This window comes from Accipiter gentilis, chromosome 27 (assembly GCF_929443795.1).
Source record: "Accipiter gentilis chromosome 27, bAccGen1.1, whole genome shotgun sequence".
NCBI lineage: Eukaryota > Metazoa > Chordata > Aves > Accipitriformes > Accipitridae > Astur > Astur gentilis.
This window is the reverse complement of record NC_064906.1, coordinates 5,895,786-5,913,881: the sequence shown is the minus strand read 5'-3', so window position 1 is coordinate 5,913,881 and position 18,096 is coordinate 5,895,786.

Here is an 18,096-nt window from a genome sequence, read left to right as displayed (position 1 = left end):
TCAGGTGACTTGTTCCGACTTAGACACTGATCTTTTATCTTTTAGATTTATAAAGTCACCTGAGACAAAGTGTCTTGGCATGGGTTGACCTTTTGCTTCCTTCAAATATCCAAAGGACTTTTGTCTCCTACAAGTTCCTCCTTTTAAATTTATTATTAGAAGGAACACTATCTAATTGGAAACTTCTCCCCTCCCCCTCCCCCAAAGGGCATAATGTGCAACATATTTCTTTTAAGGGCCTTGCCAAATTAACAAATTTAGCAAATGGAAAGAGAAGGAAATGGAAAGGGGGAAAAAAAAAGAAAGGAAAGACATATGGAGAAGAATAGAGAACAATGAAAGAAAAAGAGATACATAGGGAGGAAGAGAAGGAAAGGGAGAAAGAGAGAAGGAAAGAAGGAAGGAAAGAAAAGGAAGAGAAGAAAAAAGGAAAAGAAGGAAAAAAAGGAAGAAAAAGCAAAGAGAAAAAGAAGGAAGGAAAAAGAAAGAAGAAAATACATAAAAGGTGGAAGAAGAAAAAAAATAAACCCCAAAACCTATTTAGATGATGTATATAACTTTAAGAAGAGCCAGGAGCAGTAGCTTTTTGAATGCATTTAATGATTCTAAATTGCACAGTTGGTACAAAGATACTATTGTCAATAGTCACTTTAGAAATGACAGTGATAATATGCTAGATTAGGCAATGACCATTTTCTGATCATTATTAGCTCTCTGTTTAAGGTAATTACTACAAGTGACCCTAACTCCAGTGAGGACTTGGTTTGCTAAAATGAAGCATCCAGCACCAATGGCAAAACTGTCTCATATAGCTGTTAGCATTATCACATTTATTTGTGCAGAAAAGAAAAGAGAAAAAAAAGCGTCAGATAAATCTTTATCTGACGCAAATTACCACAGCCTACATGTGTCTCAAGTTGATTTACGCAGACTGGTCAATATGTACTGCAGTTCACCGAAAGCCAATATTAGCTTATTTACAAATTGGAAAATAAGCATGTTTGCTGCAGGGAAGAGTAAAGCATGTCTTTGATTCTTCCTTGAACAAATAAAAAAAATTAACTAGATTCTTCCAAACGTAAGGGTACTGAGTCATATTGCAGTGTCATTTGCTAAAGAATCCTGAGGCTGTGGCAGGCCAGCTTATCTTACTGTTGCCAGGTTTATTACTAGCAGACTTTTGAATGCTTAACATTTTTTGAAGGATTTCCGAATGTCAGATGCTGACTGACAGCTTTACTTGGTGACTTCCTTGCTTGTGAGTATATGACAGTTTGACAGGCATCCTAAGGGTTCATTTAATTATCTTATGCAAGTCTCCTTACTGAATAACATTAATGACCATTTTACTTTATACACACAGCAGCAGCAAACTTAAGCTGCCACATTGCATTCTATCCTAATTCCCCCACTTACTAGCTCTGGGCATTTTTGTACTTTTCCCCTCCCTTCTCCTTTAGCCAAAAAAGTAGATCTAAAATAACATACGCACACAAAAAGATAACAGAATGAAAACTAACATTTACACAGTCTCATATGAAATTAAAATATCACCAAATATTGCAAAAAAATGAGCAGAAATTTATACTGATATGAAAGTATTATTCTGGAAACACTCTTTTAAAGGAAAATAAAAGCAGTAAAGGAAACACAAGAAGGAGAAAAAAAGAAAAGTTTTAAGTTCTCAAAAAAACTTGCATATAATCATTGCTGTTATTACCATTATTGTTGTTGCTGTTGTCATTGTTACTATGGTTTCTTCTCCAGCAGGTTAAAAGCATACATCTTTCTCCAGAGCTGCTTTAACTTAGACAAATACTGATGGTTTTTTCTCATCATGGCAGGTATGGTCCGTTTCTTAATGCCTACATGGTTTTGCAGCAACTGTTGTTGATGTGGAATGGAAGATGTGATTTATAGAATCATTAAGCAGCTAACATGCTCTTGAAATGTTCATTAACAATTCTGAGGTTGAGGGTATGGAAACCTTACATCCATTCTTGCTGGATAACACAGTGACATTGTCTTTTCCTGTGACTCACTTATCTTCTGCCTGCAAATTCCTTGCCATTTTTATTACAACACTTCAGAAAAGCAGATTGTAGTTTACAGACTCAAAGAGGCTCAAACACTACATCATAGATCTAAGCTACCACCTAGTCTGATGGGAGGGCGAGATGAGTAGTTGATAATTTAACATTTCTTTGACCATTCTGAAAAAAAGAGCCACATTAAAACATTCAATAAAGCAACATCTGACAGCAAAAATATTCCTACCCTTATAGGCTATGAATATTTCTCATGGGAAAAATATGTATTGAAATGGTCATAACTGCTGGTCTTCTGCAGAATACCTAACATACATAAAGGTTAATCCAGGATGACCTAATAACAACCTCCTGTTCATTTTTGCTTAAGAACAAAGTACATCGTTGGGATTGGAGGTTCATCAATGACACTCTTTAAAAGAAAATTAAGTATATTTTTCTGGCCACACAAAGGTTCCACCTTTTGTCCCCTGTCATAGGTGTGATCCAGTTCCTACATCCTGATCTACAGAATTTCTACTTCCATGACCCCCTCAGGTAGTCTGGATGCTGTGTTGAAACCCATGGAATGGACTATTCAGGTGATGTCAGACTTGTTCATAAAATTATGTATTAGCAAAGCTGTTGCAAGTTCCCACAAGAAATTGAGAAAAAAAGATATGATAATTTGCAGTTAAGTAGTGCCTAGAAGAATTCAATATTAACTTTGGCTCCATCAAACACTTCCTATGTAACCCCAGAGAAGTTGTGAAAAGCAAACTGTTGTTTCATGAACTGTGTGTTTGCTTCTTTCTAGAAAAGCAGTTTCAGATGTATACTTTTTAAAATTAATATTTATTAAGTGTTGAACAGTTATAGCTAAAATGAAATTGGTGACAATGCTCAGCGTTTCTAGGACTGGGGGAACCATCAAGAGAAACAGAAAATTATATACTGGAGACACCCATGGCTGTTTCATCCACTGTTGAAAAACCAGTTCTATGGCAGTGGCATACACATAAATGAATAAACAAAATACATCCATGTACTCAAAGTTATAAGTTCACACATGCTGATATTGACATCAAAATGTTCACCTGGAAATTCATACCTGTAGAATAGAAAAGATGATGTCCGGTAGATTCATACTGAAAAGATGTATACTCTGTAGCCAGTGGACACATTAATATTCATCTTAAACACAGTAGGGATCCTATAGAAATGGTTTCTGAGAACAAAGACTTTTGACCAGCTCTTCAAGTGTTCTAAAGCGTTACGGCTCTTCAGCACCTCTGATGAAGCTACACCAATTTCTACCTCCTTAGAATGTGGAACTGAAATTGCACATGTGGAAGAGGACAGTCTTCATGTCTTTCTCCCAGATTTCATTTTCTTTTATTCTTTCTTCCAAACATGTCTGTGATCGACTTTGCAATCTTGGCAATGCTGTTTTCTTATGGAATTGTGAGCGTAATGTTGAAGCGAGTGTGAATTATGACTAGACTACTGTCTCACACTCTAAAGATTCTTGCTCTGACTAGTTTTTTGACTCTTTTTTTTTTTTCTCATAACAGCAATAATAAATAGAAATGGCTTTCACTTCCATGCAGAACTGGATTGCTTCATGACTTTGGGCTGTAGTCCTCTATAATCATTAGCTAAATAAAATAATATTTATATCTATTATGTGGGAATAACACTTAAAGAAAATGAAAAGTTTCCATATTTTAAGTACTGTGTTGGTAAACAGAGAGTTTGCCAGCTAACTTCATGATTCAGTAGGGATTTATAGTGAGCTTCTAAATTGTTTGTAGATGTCAAGATCAATCTTTTAACATAAAAGATTTACCACCTTGACCTCTGCCTACACTTATTTTCTCTGAAAGATCATAATTGTATGTGAGCAGCACAGAAGGAGTACAGCTTATTCTACTATAGATCAGATCCTCTCTCTGTTCTGAAAGAAGATTAATATTTGTTACAGCAAAATGGATTTGGCTGCATCTTACAGGTAGGGCTTTGAGTGGGAGGCCAGTGATAGTGGTTCTTGATAAAAATTCAATGAATAGTCTTCGTGGTGAAGGCATCATCAGAACGTAGACAAAGTGCAGCAGTGGTGATTCATTCCATTTTCTATCAGGGAAGATCACCACCAGGTATCATTATGTTGAATGGCACTGTTTAATCAGAAATAGATATCAGAATTTGGAATGAAGAAAAATATTTTTATGCCACCATTCTTGAAAGAGACCTTCTACCCTCTGTTCCATCCCTTGTCCTTTTTCATGGAGAAAATAAATCATCTGTGTGAAAATAATAGATTATGCAGACTATTCATTATGAACATTACACTTTCAGGGCTTCACTGACAACTCCCATCTTGTGATTATGTTGTGTGGAGGTAAAAACGTCTGCTGAATTAATGACAAATCTGTCAGTGCCTTTATCCGCTGCCCTGTTTGAAATGATTAAACTCATCGAGTGTTTGCTTAATCTATTTTCCTTTTTCATATACCATGCTCACTGCCTGGGGCAAACCCATCTAATAATTTTCAATTGAATAAAACCATAACTCATGACCCAATAAATTATTAAAAAACCCTGCATTGCATCAGATTCATCATTCATCTTACCACAGTGGCAGAAAGCCTACAGAATTCCTTAACAGTTCTTGCTGTGATAAATAGTTCTATTAAAATTTATGAATACAGTGGTATATATTAACACATATTTTGTTACTGAATTATCTGTCATACTATTTTTTTTTTTTCATGCACCAACATGTTGCATTAATAATTTCATTGATCTGAAAAACCCACAGTCAGCTATCATTGTAAGTTTTTTTGTTTTTTTTTTTGTTTTTTTTTTTTTTTTACTTAACCCTGAGATCTCTTCAAAACTGTGACAACATTGCTGTTCTGCATTGCTTTTGCTCATGTTTTCAGTTAAGGTCATAAGAACTATTACTCTCTATGTCTACCTGAAGTGATTAATTGTAAAATAAAATTAGAACATTCTTGACACATGATAGAAAGAATAAATAATGATTAAGTAAGTAGCTGCCATAAAACTGGCTGATAACATAGATTAGGAGATATCTGTTTCACTATACTAATACATTAGAAATGAGTGGCTTCTGTTTCACTATACTAATACATTAGAAATGAGTGGCTTCCAAATGCAAATTCTGTTCATTAAATTTTTTGAAGTTGGACAATTAAATAACAGCTACTGTATAGACATGGCACACATTTCTCCATCCATTCTTTTCTCAATAGAATATCAAAGTTTTAGGTAAAAAGCAAGCACAAAGGGATTCCTTTTTTTCATCACTGAAATGAAGATAGAAGGCTTCTTCAACATAGAGACGCAGGGGTGAAAAGGAATGGTGCGGGAAGTGGAGCAAAAGGGAAAATCAATGATCAGCCTGATCATTTACTTATCATAGGTCCCAGCCTGAAGAAATGAACAGAACGCAATTACCCAATAAAATGCATTTTTACCAGGGGATGCTAAAGCACACTGGTGAGCAGATAATTAATCCTTTGCTATCACTTGCACTATTTTTAGGGCATAAGCCTAGAAGTGTGTGGAGTGAATGTGAATTTTTTTTCTTCCCCATATTCTTTTGATTTCATGAAATCCATCATTACAAGTGATATTGCCTATAGTGCTCAGTTTTCACAGAAGGTACTTTCATAGTAGATTGAGAAGTAAGAAATTTGTAGTTTGTAAATTGTTCTGGACTCAGTGTTCTTTAGTTTGCAACAACAGTCTTGTTCCTTCCTAGAAAAAAGGGACACACAGCCCTTCCTATTTTCCTTTGCAAGAAGAAACAACTCTACTTTGGCAGCAGCCTCTTTTGCACGGGAAAGGATATGGGAGCCATTGCTAATCTCATAACCCTTCATTTGATCTGGGCTGAGGGCCAAAGTTAGTTTACACTGTGACATTGCATCGTACAGCCCTTTAGCAGCAGAACCTGCCTAAGTCCCTGAGGATGGACTCCATGCTCATCAGAAAAATGCTGGAAAAGCTATCCAACGTGTACAGAGCTATTCTCTTCCTACTTACTTTTACATTTTTTTTCTTCCTGGAAGATATTTTCATAGCATGATGAATAGGATTTAGCCCAAAGGTATTATTTAATCAGTACACACTTCAGTCTAAGACAGATATTTTATGCAGATAATCTTATGACTAATCTCCTCTGCCTGTACACCAGGTTTTGACTGTTCCAATAACTTCTTAAAGCCACAAAGGTTCTTTTTTTTAAAAAACGGTCCTACACAAACAGTAAAGATATGTACTTCAGAAAAGTTTTTAAAATCATGTGTCATGGTTGAGGCCCAGCTGTCAGCTAAGCACCACACGGCTGCTAACTCACTCCTGGCCGGCGGGATAGCAAGGAGAATCGGAAGACAAAGGTAAAGCTTTGTGGCTTGAGATAAGGACCGTTTAATAGGACAACACGAGGAGAAAAGAAATAATAACACTAATAAAAGAGTATATGAAGCGAGTGATGCACAATGCAGTTGGTCACCACCTGGAACCCAGTGCCCAGCCCATTCCCAAGACGGGATCCCACATCTCCCCAGCCAGCTGTCCCACTATATATACTGAGCATGACGTCACATGGGTATGGAATATCCCCTTGGCTAGTTTGGGTCAGCTGTCCTGGCTGTGCCCCGTCCCAGCTTCTTGTGAAAATTAACTCTATCCTAGCCAAACCCAGGACATCATGGCTCTTAAATATTCATGAAACCATGTAATTTATTATAGAATCATAGAATCATTTAGGTTGGAAAAGACCTTCAAGATCATCGAGTCCAACCATTAACCATGTCCACTAAATCAAGTCCTGAACTGCCTTGTCTATGCGCTTTTTGAATACCTCCAGGGATGGTGACTCAACCTCTTCCCTGGGCAGCTTATTCCAATGTCTGACAACCCTCTCAGTAAAGAAAGTTTTCCTAATATCCAACCTAAACCTCCCCTGCCACAACTTGAGGCCATTTCCTCTCGTTCTATCTCCAGCCACCTGACAGAAGGGATCAGCACCCATCTCACTACAACCCCCCTTCAGGTAGTTGTAGAGAGCGATAAGGTCTCCCCTCAGCCTCCTCTTCTCCAGGCTAAACAACCCCAGTTCCTTCAGCCGCTCCTCATAAGACTTGTGCTCCAGGCCCCTCGCCAACTTGGTTGCCCTTCTCTGGACACATTCCAGCACCTCAACGTCTTTTCTGTAGTGAGGGCCCCAAAACTGAACACAGGACTCAAGGTGCGGCCTCACCAGTGCCAAATACAGGGGAACAATCACCTCCCTGCTCCTGCTGGTCACCCTATTTCTGATACAGGCCAGGATGCCGTTGGCCTTCTTGGCCACCTGGGCACACTGCTGGCTCATATTCAGCTGCTGTCGACCAGCACTCCCAGGTCTTTCTCTGCCAGGCAGCTTTCCAGACACTCTTCCCCAAGCCCGTAGCACTGCATGGGGTTGCTGTGACCAAAGTGCAAGACCCGACACTTGGCCGTATTGAACTTCATACAATTGGCCTCGGCCCATCGATCCAGCCTGTCCAGATCCCTCTGTAGAGCCTTCCTACCCTCGAGCAGATCAACCCTCCCTCCCAACTTGGTGTCATCTGCAAACTTGCTGAGGGTGCACTCGATCCCCTCATCCAGATCATTGATAAAGATATTAAACAGAACTGGCCCCAACACCAAGCCCTGGGGAATACCACTTGTGACCCGCTGCCAACTGGATTTAACTCCATTCACCACAACCTTCTGGGCTCATCCAGCCAGCCAGTTTTTCACCCAGCAAAGAGTGCACTTGTCCAAGCCACGAGACACCAGCTTCTCAAGGAGTATGCCATGAGAGACAGTGTCAAAGGCCTTGCTAAAGTCAAGGTAGATAACATCCACAGCCTTTCCCTCATCCACTAGGCAGTTCACCTGGTCATAGAAGGAGATCAGGTTGGTCAAGCAGGACCTGCCTTTTGTAAACCCATGCTGACTGGGCCTGATGTGCCCAGCACTTGTGAGTGCTCTCAAGATGAAAAGTTCCATAATCTTACCCAGTACCCAGGTCAGGCTGACAGGCCTGTAGTTCCCCAGATTGTCCCTCCGACCCTTCTTGTAGATGGGCACCACATTGGCAAGCCTCCAGACCTCTGGGACCTCCCCTGTTGACCAGGTTCACCAATAGATGATGGAGAGTGGCTTGGCAAGCACCTCTGCCAATTCACTCAGTACTCTTGGATGGATCCCGTCTGGTCCCATAGATTTGTGAGTGTCCAGATGGTGTAGTAGGTCACTAACTGTTTCCTCCTGGATTAAGGGAGGTATATTTTGCTCTTCGTCCTTGCCTTCCAGCTCAGAGGGGGAGTACCCTGAGGGTTACTGGTGTCCCTATTAAAGACTGAGGCAAAGAAGGTGTATTGGCTTTGTGTGGCAAGGTTTTGGTAGCGGGGGGGGTTACAGGGGTGGCTTCTGTAAGAAGCTGCTGGAAGCTTCCCATGTGTCTGACAGAGCCCATAGCAGCTGGCTCTAAGATGGACCCACCGCCAGCCAAGGCCAAGCCAATCAGTGATAGTGGTAGCATCTCTGTGATAACATTTTTAAGAAGGAAAAAATTTGGGACAGGTGGAAACGGTAGCGGGAGAGAGGAGTGAGAACATGTAAGAGAAACAGCCCTGCAGACCCCCAGGTCAGTGCAGAAGGAGGGGGAGGAGATGCTCCAGGCGCCGGAGCAGAGATTCCCCTGCAGCCCGTGGGGAAGCCCCTGGTGAGGCAGGCTGTCCCCCTGCAGCCCAGGGAGCTCCACGGGGGAGCAGATCTCCACCTGCAGCCCAGGGAGCTCCACGGGGGAGCAGATCTCCACCTGCAGCCCGGGGAGGACCCCACGCTGGAGCAGGTGGGTGCCTGAAGGAGGCTGTGACCGCGTGGGAAGCCCATGCTGGAGCAGGCTCCTGGCAGGACCTGTGGCTCTGTGGAGAGAGGAGTCCATGCTGGAGCAGGTTTTCTGGCAGGACTTGTGACCCCGCGGGGGACCCACGCTGGAGCAGTCTATGCCTGAAGGACTGCAGCCCATGGAAGGGACCCACACGGGAACAGTTCGTGAAGAACTGCAGCCTGTGGGAAGGACCCACATTGGAGAAGTTCATGGAGGACTGCCTCCCATGGGAGGGACGTCACCCTGGAGCAGGGGAAGAGTGTGATGAGTCCTGCCTCTGAGGAGGATTAGCGGCAGAGATAACGTGTGATGAACTGACCGTAAACCCCATTCCCCATCTCCCTGTGCTGCTGGAGGGGGTAGGTAGAGAATCCGGGAGTGAAGTTGTGCTGAGGAAGAAGGGAGGGGTGGAGGGAAGGTGTTTTGAGATTCGGTTTTAATTCTCATTACTCTACTCTGGTTGATTTGTAATAAATTGAGTTAATTTTCCCCAAGCTGAGTGTGTTTTGCCCGTGATGGTAATTGGTGAGTGATCTCTCCTGTCCTTATCTCGACCCACGAGCCCTTTGTTATATTTTCTCTCCCCTGTCCAGCTGAGGAGGGGGAGTGATAGAGCGGCTTTGGTGGGCACCTGGTGTCCAGCCAAGGTCAACCCATCACAGAAGGCATTAAGTACCTCAGCCTTTTCCTCATCTCTGGTGGCAATGTTCCCTTCTGTATCCATTAAAGCATAGATATTCTCCTTGGGTTTGTTTTTACTGTTAACATATTCGTGTGCAAATCAATAAACAAAATTGGTCTGGGCTAATGCGCTTTTACCATTCAAAATATTAATGTAAGACTGCTCAGTTTTGTTTTAAAAAGTGCTAAAGGTGTAAAAAGAGTAAAGGCATTACTGGTTTTTAAGGCTTAACACTGTGTTGCTAGGAAAGAAAAGGTCTTACGTATTTTAAGGAAGAACCTTAATGACAGAGACAGACTTGACGATGGAAGGACCACATATGAACTCAGCTCTTTCAGATGCCCGTATTTGGATGCTCACACAAGTCCCCAAAAGATAATTGCAGGTCCTTGTAAAAGCTGCATCTCCCAGGGTCTGAAAGCCAGAGAGCAGCCAGTGCGGCCTGAGGAGCAACATTTGCTGCTTCAGCGCAGGGTGAGGGGAGTCACTTCTGCTCAGCTTGAACCCTCACTGGGTTTAATCTTCATCCTCTTTTTAATCTACACAGTTGTAAAGACCTCCCACTGGTGCTCTGCACCCTCCCAGAGGAAACGCTGCTTGTTTGCCTGTGGTCAGGAAGATTCAGCAGCTGCAGCAGCAGCAGCACCAGGGGGGCATTCAAAATGCACAGTTCCTATATAATGGCATATTTAAGCCAGATGCTTTTTCTCAAGGGATGTAGGCAGACAAAACCACAAGAAATAATTGTATGTTCATGACTGGGTCTTCTCTGATCCCAATTACCTGATCAAAAAGCAACTTTTACCTCCAGTTTCACCTCAGCAGGAGTAGCAAATTATAGTAGCAGTACAGAGGAGCTCTGCTATAAAGTCTTGGAGATTTACCCACTCTGCCTTGCCCTTTTCACCTCCTCCCCCTGAGATTACTCACATTTTTCCTTATAAACCATCAGTTATTAACTATTTCCCTCTCTGTCCTCAGAAGGGTCTCTCCCCCTCTCTTCCAGAACAGTGCATAGGAGAATGATAAAGGTAGTAAGCGGTTTGTTTTGGTTTGGTTTGGTTTGATTTGGTTTAGAAAAGCTTCAATATTGTTAAAAATACTCAGAAGTGGGTATGTTGGATCTCAGATGGCCTCTCCTATGGAAGGAAGCCCTAGCTCTGCCTTCCATGCCATAGTCTGAATACCTGCCATTACCTCCAACATCACCAAAAACTCAAGAAAAGAACAGCCACGCTTGTCCCTCCAGGGATGACTCTGCTAACAAGAGAGTTGTCAGTTCAGCCTGGATCTCAGCTAAGTGATCAGTGAAGAAACTGAAAAACTGTTCTCAAGGAAAACCTCTCTGCTCAGACACCAGTTGCAAACACTACGGATTAACCAGTTTGCTACCTCTGCCACAGTGCCTGCAAACCCCTGATGGCTTGCAGGGGTACGAAGCTAGCAGAAGGAGTCCGTTGTTAAACATATTGCCTTTAATCACGTTTCACCTTTCTTTTGCCACTTACAGATGAGTGCTGCCATTCTGTGTGTTGCCATTCGGCTTCCCCTCAAGCTGTATGGAAAAAGGATCAGCCTTACTGAAAGGTTTGTTTGTGTAGCTTCTAGCAGCATGACAGTTCTGGCTTGTGTGGGATTTCACAGTGCTACTGCTATGGAAATTGGAGTAGCTAAGAAGTCTGTAGTGTCCTGTACATCCTTAGAGAGCCAGCTTAAACAAAAGTGTTGATTGTGTAGGCAGGCAGAATCAGAACAAGACCAGCAGACCACAATTCCAACACCAGTACACATCCTGCCCCATCAAACAACATCTGCATGATTTAGGCTTTAAAAGAGGAAACAAGTTGGCCTTGCACCTACAACATTCTAGTGTCAGCAGGTAGGTATCTTTTGGTGACATATCAACAATGTACAAATTTTGGTGAGGCAAATATATTCAGTCCATCTGACTTCAGATATTTTACCTCAATGTTGTTTACCAAATATTTCATAGGAAAAAAATACATGCAGATTAAACCACATTAAACAGCCCTTATCTCAACGATAACATCATCCAAATGTGGCATTAAACGGACAAACAGGTATATCTGCATTTTACGCCAGATCCTAGGCTGGTATGAATTGGCAGCAATCCCTTGACTTCAGTATTCATTGATACTCTGGCAGTTTTATACCCCAGGATTCAGTTTCAGCATGCAGAACATCAACGGAATAAAATCTTCCTATGTGAGCTGTAGTTTCATCAAAACGTTTTCTTGTTTGCAGCTAGTTTTATCTAATTTATACAGAACAACTGAAAGTCTACAATGTTTCTGGTTTCAGGGTCCTGAAGTCTGTGTAAATCCCTGCACCTCATGTCTGGATGCTTCTGAAGGCTTAGTGCCAGCCTGGGGTCCAGGGTGGGAAAGGAACATTGAAATAGGAAGATTTTAAGCTCTCTAGATCTGCACCTGACCCTATTGCAATTATCAGTTAAGAAATCTATAATATAAGTTTTATCAATGTACAAGAGTATATACAAGAAAGCCTGAATATATGGTGTGTCTTTTTAATTAGGTGGTTGATTGTTAATCTTACAAAAAAGCCCCACCAACCCACCTTCAAAAAATGAAAGTATACCCTGTCAAATACCTGCCCCCCCCAAACCAAACCAAAACCAATAAACCAACCAAAAAAACCCAAACAAGCAACCCTCCAGCCCTAAGGATTAAATTTTGTTGGATCTTACAGGGAAAAAGCCACCAAAAAAACATCTTGGGAGTCACCAAGTACTCATGGAATTCCTTTGCTGATAGAAGATATTGGTGACTGCTTCTGTATCTGTTGTTGCGGAGTTACGGAAGATGATGAAGCGAAGCCTGAGCTGTGGAAGAACGGAGAACTATGTCAGTTGTCCATTAAACAATGCCATGGGCAAAGTTCCACAAGCTGATACAAGAAACAAGTTGGAACCAAGTGGGTGAGCCATAGCTGTCCTCCTGAGACTTCCAATACCAGCCAAAGAAGAAAGTCTTAGAAATAGCTCAGTATTTTTTCAAAATAACATATTCATTGGTATCTTTTCATATTTTTCCTTCAAAGTTTTGCTTTATTCTTACCCTTGACACCCATAACTAACTTATACTCATTCTGGAGACATGTTGTCCTAAGATTGTTCCTGTAAAGCCAACATAACTTCTCTGATAACCTCTCATTTCACGGATAGGAAATACTGTCTGCTTAGGCATTGATTTCTATCATGGTATCTGTATGTGAAATCAAACCCCCAAATACTCAAGAAAAAAAACCTAGGCCTGGTTTCTTTCCTGAAGTACACTACGGTGTACTTTCTTTTGGCACACTATGTCACTACTAACAATATCAAAATCATTTTAGCAGTATTATAATGGTAAGAATAGTTTTTTCTTTATCATAATAACCCTCAACCAAAGCAACTTTAATTTTATTTTGTGTACAGAGAAGGAACCTAACTGATTGTAGACAAGCAAGATACAAGCTGGCATTATGTATGTTTGAAACTAATGTAATAGTGGGTCTAAAATTGGCATCCTCCTTAAACTGTGTGTTTGGAAACTGTTCTGCTTAGAGATACTGTGTAACAGCTCAATTTTCTTTAGGATCTAGATTTTGATAAGGGCACATGCTGTGTGATTTTTGTCAAGGTGTGCAAATCCGTTGTGCTCCTATGAACTTTGAAGTCTATGAAAAGAGCAACAAAGTGAATTGAAAGACATGTTACCCTCTATCTGTAGTCACATTATTGTTCACTGAGTTAAACTTAGGGAAAAATCTGCAAATACCCCTCACCTTCCAGGGAGCTGCCCAGTAATCCTATAAAGCAATTGCTCTGATATATTTACCAGAACACAATACTTTACAGAAGCCTTGTGAGATCTATTCAAAGCTATCAACTAGTCAGGCTTTGAGCACAGGTAAGGAGGGAGGTGTGGGCAGGACGTTTAAGACTTCAGTGATTTAAGGTCTTAGTCACTTGGGTAAATGGAACAGCAGCTAAATTCTCTCTTCTGTCTGTGTCCCAAGCCTACAAAAGTTGAAATCTGAATTACTAGTTGTAAATAACACACCCAGACATTTTAGAGGATAACAGATGAATGGAAGGGGAAAAAAAACAACAAAAAAAAAACAAACCAAAAAACCCCAACTACAACAGGAATGAAATAGAATAGCAATATATATCTCCTGTTCAGGGAAGATAGAAGTGAAGGTAGAAGTAGTAGGATCCTATGACATATTAAGCATTAATAACACCCAAACACACAGCATGAATAAAACAGAAGGCAGTTTTAAATCTCTTTAGGGAAGGATAGTAAAGAAGTATAGTTGTAGAAATATTCTATAAACTCCTATTTGTGACAGAAAACTGAAATATTACGAGAAATACTAATAGCCCTGAGAGCCCTCTTCATTATGGTAGACTTTATCTTCTAAAGATATATATTCCAGAAGAAATGCTACGAATAAAAATAGTGCTGAATGTGATAGCAGGCAAATTTAATCTCCAAATTTGCATAGATTCAAAGAAGAGGGTGTCACACGGGAAGTGAAGTTGGAGAAGCTGTGATTTAGTGGAGACATTAGAGAAAGGATGAGAAACTGATTAAAGAAGAAACTTCAGTGTTTCTGGGATGCACTGGAAAAGGAAATAACCAAGAGGTAGAAAGATTACAAATGGAGTTTCCCAGCAACCTGTGTTAAACTAGAGCTTTTTAAATATTTTAGTCAGTGAGCCAGATGCATAAAATATGTGTGTGCCAATGAATTTAGTTGGTGATATGTATTTTGGGATAAACGCTAAAAGAGAAATGATTTAAAAGATAAAAATGATGGGGTGAAAGTTCAGTAGTATAAAATTCAAGGTCATGTATTTGAAACCAGTAACAAGGGCCTCTACTATGGGTTTATATCTTAGAACAGGCTATAGCTTGGGTATATTACTTCATCACAGAATGAGTGCTTTTACATTGTACAGTCCAGTCCTAGAACAAGATACACAATCTGGCGCAAGTATGGGAAGGAGGATATGATAACCTTCTTGATCTTTTCTATTCAGGCAAGAAAACTGCATTGCTACTTTCTTTTGGGTACAATGAAATATTCTTTTATCTCTTTTCTTCAGGCTGCTGAAAAACAGCTGATTTTAGGGACACGTCAGTAAACCAGTATGCAATTCCTTTCTCCCTAGCTGAACAGTCAAGACTACATCCTATTATACTTACCTGTTAAATTGATAGGATTCGTACAGTTTTGCCATTTTGGTCTCCACTGACCATTCTTTATATATGTGTTATGCCATTTTTTTTTGGTTTTGACTTCCTTCTATAGCAATAAAAATTATATGTAAGCCAACTACAAGCTTCATCAGGAATAACCACCTTCTCAGTGCTAGTTATCTCATTATTCCTTTTCTTAGCCTTCATTTCAACCCAATGATTCTGTAGTTTTTGCAAGAACAGCAAATATAAGCACCTCTTGAGTGCCATACTGACTCTACTCCTGTACATGTAAGTAATTACGTACACACACACACACGCAAGCAATTCCGATGTAATTTGTGCACTAATGTACCCAGTGGAAATTATTCATGGTGCAACATCAGGTAGTAGGAAGCTGACTTGCCACGTTGGGGCTCTTGCCTTCATTGGGACAGCTTTTAAAACAATACAATATGCAACAGTAATTAATGGAACGGGAACCACAGGAGTTTTTCGTTCCTTACCCCCTCCCATTTCCAAAGATGTTGAAGGGAAAAAAAGCTAAAAAGGAAAGGAGAGGTTGGTTTTCTTCAGGCAGTATATGACTCTCACTATTATTTATTTTTAGTCTGAATAATTAAGCTACTATTTTTTTCCCCTGTTTTCCTGATCCATCTTTGTGTCCCAGCCTGGTTCCCACTGAAGTATGAGGAATATAAGTATGAGAGCAGGCATGTTATCACTGGAATTTACAGGGACTAAAGAAGACAGGGCCAGACTCTTCTTGTTGTTTTTCAGTTACAGGACAAGGGATAACAGACACAAACTTAAATACACAAAATTCTGTTAAAACATAAGAAAAAACCCAAATGAAGCCCAACCTTTTTCACTGTGAGGGTGGTCAAACACTGGAGCAGGTTACCTAGAGCGGTTGTGGAGTCTCCACCCTAAGAGATTTTCAAAACCCAACTGGACATGGCCCTGAGCAGCCGGCTGTAGCTGACCCTGTTTGGAGCAGGAGGGTTGAACTGGACGATCTCTGGAGGTACTTTCCAGCCTCCGCGCTTCTGTGATTCTCTGATGCTGTGTTCAGGATCATTTTGCCTGAACAGGTGAAAATTGTTGAGCTCTGCTTCTGTATTTTATGCTTCTCTAATTATTTTTTCCTTCCTGTTATTTCTGCTAATGAAGCATAATAGTTGGCATGAGATTCTGAAAACAAATATAAATCATGTGGCATGTGGTATTATATTTATAATTGTATTTAAAGGAATAACTGACACAATGTAAATAATCTCTACCTTATTAGCTACTTCCTGAGAACATTTATCCAGAATCCTGACAAAATGTAAGTTACAATTTGTTGCTTGGAAATAAAATAAAATATAAAAAAATTGCCGTGTCATAAATAAGTCTGTGAGTTATTTATAACAAATATTTTCCTGGAATTAAACTCCTTTATAGCTGAGAAAAAGAAAAAAAAAATAGAAAAAGAAATGACAACACTTAATAATAATCGTTCTAGTTTAATAGATGTTACAGCCCAAAATTGGATAAAATAAGTTTTTCTATTGCTTTCTAAGATTCCACATAGAGCAATATTTTGACTGAGTTTCATTTACAAGCACAGACAGTCCCGAAGTGTCTCATTTTGCATGTCAATTCAGCTGATTTTCCACCCACACTTCATTACTTCTGCCATATAATGTCACTGTTATGATTTTGCTTAAAGTAATAGCTATGGTCGCTTAACAAGAGAAATTGGTGTTTTCCACCTCTGCTAATTATATTTTTTGCTTTGAAAAGAGACAGGAATATTCTACTATACTATTCAGCTCAATAACTTGCATAGAGCAATATGTATAAATTGCACGCAAGATTCTAGATATAAATAGTAAATGCACAATATTTATTTTTATAGTTAACTTATTTTTTCAACCAAGGGAGATGTTCATTTTCAGACTACATTAGTCTCATTTATCTCCATGATGTCCTTAATGTTATAAGATGTTACAGCAACATTACCGGCTCCTGCAGGCCTGTATCTGCCTTTAGCTACTCAGGCACATTATTAGATTGTCAACATAATTCAGACATCTCATATAAAAAGAGCCAACCCACTGGCTCCAGTTCTTTGTAAATGTATTTGCCTGATTTAATAGCTTTAAATTTATCGCGTGTTCTTTTTTTTTTTCTTTCTCTTTGCGTACACATATACTACTTGGAGAATCTTGTTTGAGACTGCTAAGAATATTAAGAAAGGTAGCACTTAGCACAAACTCTTGCTATTGTCATATGCGTGCTCCTCTGGTAAATCACTCCACAATATCTGGATGAAGAAGAAAAGTCGTAGAATATTTTTGAAACAAAAATAATTGCAGAAGTATTTTGAGGTGACTCTAACTGATACAACTCCGCATAAGGCATTTTGATTTTTTGAGGAAAGCTACCCACTTTTCATAGGATTTAATACCATGTAACTTTTTTAGAATGTGTTAGTGAATTTGTGTTTTAAAAAGACAAGATATTTGAAAGAAAGAAACTTCAGGACAAATCTGGTTGTGAAAGAATAACCAGAGAAAGGATGGATTCTTTTCGAAGTGTCTTCCCTGATATAACAACATACTTTTCAAATAAGTCACTTTGATCCACACTCTGCAAAAATAGTACAATCATTCAGCTGTTCTGGTAAGGTTTTTTATTTATGCACCAAAGAATAAAAAGAATTAATCACCAAAGCCCAAAGACAGAAAGAAGATTATCAGTAGAACCACATATATAAATGTATGAAGCTGAACCAGGCCATCTCTGAGGCAAAGCAATGTAGTTTTTCATTGGAATTCAGGGCATTTTCCCTTCTCAAACCTTCTCACTAAACCAAATCAGATAATGCTAAACACAGGAAGCATAATAAGTCAGCAAACTTCAGTTCATAGTGGGAAACCAAACTCATTTTCAAATATATTATTCTTGTGATTTGCTGTGCACCCATACACTCAGGTACACAACTGCATGTACCACACATAAAGCGTATGAAATACTGTTGTTACATTTTTCTCAAAAAATATGTATTAGTTTTCTGCGGTCATTGTAACAGCTTTTGGAAGCAAGTTACTGAAAGTGAGTAAGTCTCTTAGGGATGGAGAAATATTTGTGTATTTTGCCTAATATATATGAATTTACTATATAAAAGGCAGAACTGCATATGAATTAGCT